This window comes from Mus caroli, unplaced genomic scaffold (assembly GCF_978045245.1).
Source record: "Mus caroli unplaced genomic scaffold, Mus_caroli_1 scaffold_5, whole genome shotgun sequence".
NCBI classification, from domain to species: Eukaryota; Metazoa; Chordata; class Mammalia; order Rodentia; family Muridae; genus Mus; species Mus caroli.
The window spans coordinates 118,138,279-118,142,463 of NW_028227260.1; the positions used below are offsets into that span (position 1 = coordinate 118,138,279).

The window sequence follows — 4,185 nt, forward strand, 5'->3', positions numbered from 1 at the left end:
CAGAGGGCAACCATGTTAGGTTCCTGTCTGTAAGCTTACCATAGCATCAGTAATAGTGTTAGGTCTTGAAGCCTTCTCTTGAGCTGGATCCCAATTTAGGCTGTTCACTGGATCTCCTTTCCCTCAGTCTCTTCCATTTTTGTCTCTGCAGTTCTTTCAAACAGGAACAATTATGGGTCAGAGTTGTAACTGTAGGATGGCAACCCCATCCCTCACTTGATGCCCTGTCTTCCTGCTGGAGGTAGGCTCTATAAGTTCCCTCTCCCTACTGTTGGGTGTTTCATCTAAGGTCCCTCCATTTGAGTCCTGAGAATCTTTCACCTCCCAGGTCTTTGGTACATTCTAGAGGGTCCCCTCAAGCCTCCTATTTCCGGAGGTTGCCTGTTTCTATTCTTTCTGCTGCCCCTCAAGGTTTCTCTCTTGCTGGGCAGTGGTGGCACACGCCTTTAATCCCAGCACTTGGGAGGCAGAGACAGGTGGATTTCTGAGTTCGAGGCCAGCCTGGTCTACAGAGTGAGTTACAGGACAGCCAGAGCTATACAGAGAAACCCTGTCTCAAAAAACCAAAAAAGGGCTGGTGAGATGGCTCAGTGGGTAAGAGCACCTGATTGCTCTTCCGAAGGTCCAGAGTTCAAATCCCAGCAACCACATGGTGGCTCACAACCATCCGTAAGGAGATCTGACTCCCTCTTCTGGAGTGTCTGAAGACAGCTACAGTGTACTTACATATAATAAATAAATCTTTAAAAAAAAAAAAAAGGCTTCTCTCTTGTTCCCCACTCCCAATACCTGATCATGTTCTCCTTCTCCCCTCCCCCTCCCACCCAGGTTCTTCCCGCCCTTTACCCCACCCCCTCCCCTGTGATTGCTTTCTTCTCCCTCCCAAGTGGGACTGAAGCATCCTCACTTGGACCCTTTGACTTGTTAACCTTCTTGAGTTCTGTGGACTGTATTTTAGGTATTCTGCACTTTTTAAAGAAGCTAATATGCACTTATTAGTGAGTACATACCATGCATGTCCTTTAGCGTCTGAGTTACCTCACTCAGGATGGTATTTTCTAGTTCCATATATTTTCCTGCAAAAGTCAAGATGTCCTTGTTCTTAATAGCTGAGTAGTATTCCATTGTATAAATGAACCACATTTTCTGTATCCATTCTTCTGTCGTGGAACATCTGGTTGTTTCCAGCTTCTGGCTGTCACAAATAAGGCTGCTATGAACATAGTGGAACCCGTGCCCCTGTGGCCTGGTGGGGTATCTTTTGGGTATATTCCCAAGAGTGGTATAGCTGGGTCTTCAGGTAGCACTATGCCCAGTTTTCTGAGGAACCTCCAGACTGATTTCCAGAGTGGTTGTACAAGCTTGCAATCCCACCATCAATGGAGGAGTGTTCCTCTTTCTCCACATCTTCACCACCATGTGCTATTGGCCAGCTTTTTTTTTTTTTTTTTTTTTTTTTTTTTAAGTAGAAAACACAATCTTTATTTTAGTAAGAACCTAGGTTTGGGATGGGGATGGGGACAGTAACTGGGGTCGGGGTAGACTGGGGGTCGTTTCTGGAGAGGAGGACTGATAACAAAACTTTATTGGCGCAAGTCCCCAAGGATGCCCCGCTCGGAGGCTGCACTGCCCAGAATGAACCCCACCGCCAGAGAAACGGTTTGGTCGAAGGAACCTCGTAGATGCTCCACGTGCTGGTTCAGGGTCGACAGCTGGTCACGCAGAGGGCCCAGAACTGTTGAGATGTCGCCCAAGTGCGTCAAGGTCTGCAGCAATGCGGTATTCAACCACTGGGGAGCAACCTGCGGGGAAGAAGCACGGCCCTGGGAAAGACCAGGAGGCTCATTCGGGGTCTCCACGTCGTGGTCGGGGGTTGGCGTCGGGGAAGATTCGAAGGTATGGCCCGGCTCAGGAGGCAGAGTGTCGGTGCTCCGAGGAGGAGAGCTGGTAATGCGGTGGGCACCTGCAGACTTCGTAGTGGAAGAACTGAATCTGAGCGCAGGGGCAGGTTCGTCATTTTCCGCAGCCAGCGGCAGCTCGGCCTCTTGCTCCACCGGTGCAGGTGCGGGTGCTAACGCGGAGAGGGACGAGCGGCCGCGGCGCTGGGGACGTCCAGGGCCAGTAGAGCGGCGGCGGACCCTCGGCGGCCCATCGTCCCCCAATAGCCCCATGAGTTGGCGGATCTGGTTATCGAAGGGTCCGGACGGCTGGCCCTGGGAGTCTCGGAGTTTGTCCTTGAGGAACTTGTAGCGACGACGGCACTGAGCAGGCGTGCGCCGAACTTGCTGACGGGCCAGTGCGGCGGACACGCGGCGGTAAGTAGGCAGAGTCTGCCGGCGGTCCAGCAGTAGTGAGCTTGGCCAGCTTTCTTAAAGTCATGATCACACTCGGAGCCCCATGCTTGTGCATTGGGCACATCACTGAGTAAGGCCAAAAGTACCAATGATACATTATAAAACATAGGCATAAGGAACTGATCCACAATGTGCGTATGTGCCAGCAATGATTGCTCTCCCTCTGGGAGCTTTAAATGGGCAGGAAATCATTACACATAACATTTGAAAACCTGAAGCAGAATTATGAGTTCAAGGCCTAGTCTAGGCAACACAGGAGAGTTTCTTCCCTGCTTCTCCCCCGCCACCGCTCTGTGTGTGTGTGTGTGTGTGTGTGTGTGTGTGTGGTATGTGTGTGTATGTGCGCACATGCATGTGCCTGTATATCTTTTTAAAATATACATAGATGTTATTAATGTATGCTTTTCTTTCATATACATAAATGTTATTTTTAAACAAAGGGTTTCATCTTTGAAAATAGGTTTTATATGACAATACAGTAAAATCCAACTGGGGGCCAAAAATCAGTATTTCAAAAGCTAAAGTCTGACGAGAAGGGGTAGAAGTGTTTGTCACCAAACATGATGGATGACCTGGGTTCCACCAATCCCCAGGTCCCACAAGGTAGAGGGAAAACTGACTTCTGCAGCTTGCCCTCTGACCTTCACATGTGTACTGCAGCACTGCCACCCCCCCCACACACACAAATTTCACAGTCACACAGTGATTTTTAGAACCCATCACTCAGCAGTATCTGAGCTTGAACAACGGTTTCCCGCAGGTACCCCAACTAGTCACTTTGGCCTCACGCCAGTACTTCTGAGCTTTGTGACATTAAGTTGCTCTCAGACTCAGCCTGAGGGTAAGAAGAAATTCTCCCAGTTTCAAAATGCAATTCGAGGCTGTAAAAAGACTCACCAAATGTATTTGTGCTGCCGGCCAGCATTTTCAACAGTATTCAACAGAACACTGCAGTTTTGCAGAATACTGGAAGGTGGGTTTGCTGCGGAGTGGTGTTAAGAGGCTAGAGTCACGCCTTGTAACTTCAGAATAGACATCAGCATTGCAAGATCCCAGACAAGTCCTACGAGCAAAGCTTTTGCTTAACTCTCATTCTCCAAAACATTATCCAATAATGTAGCCTCTCCGTCTCTTCCGTATGTGGGTGGTGTTTCAAAAATTAATAGAACCCACTACCGACTGATTCTGTGAAACAATGTAACCCTTGCACTTTGGAAACGGCAGGATAAAGCCATGCAATGATCGTGGACTCCATCCCAGGACTCCAAATCTTGTGATTTTTCTTTTGAGAAGATCTCTGTGTGGGTGACTCCTGTGCATTAAAGTGTGTGTGTGGGTGGGGGGGGGTGTATATAAGGAGCGTTAATTGCGTTGGTACTTTGGAAAGCTCAGGAACAACATCGTCTTATAATAGAAACTTTGTATTGTGAACCTCTCTGGGCTCCAAGACGCAAGAGTTTCTGCTTAAAAGCTTTAGGCCGGACACTAGGGATCTGTCTGGCTAGGAATCTGAGCCACTCTCCTGGCCTCCACGGACACAGGCACATGCAGGCAGGCAGGCAAAACATCTACAAACATAAAAATAAATAAACTGAAGAGGAGAAGGAGAAAATAGAGAAGGGAGAGAGAGAAGGAGGGAGGGAGGAAAGGAAGGAAGGAGGGAAAGAAAAAGGAAGGAAAGGCAGCTTTAAGCAGACCACAGAAATGGAAGCAGGGTGCTTTGTAGTTACTTGAAATGACCGCGAGAGGGCGCGCTTTCCTAAATGGTAGCAATTTAGATTAGCACGTTTCAAGGAGATTGGAAAAGAGGGAAGAATGAATGTCTCTGTGA

At 48.6% G+C, this 4,185-nt stretch overlaps 1 pseudogene; it reads right to left on the bottom strand.

Annotated features, from left to right (window-relative positions):
* Positions 1-1,521: 1,521 nt before the first annotated feature.
* LOC110287116 (undifferentiated embryonic cell transcription factor 1 pseudogene) lies at positions 1,522-3,279 on the bottom strand (annotated as a pseudogene).
* Positions 3,280-4,185: the final 906 nt, after the last annotated feature.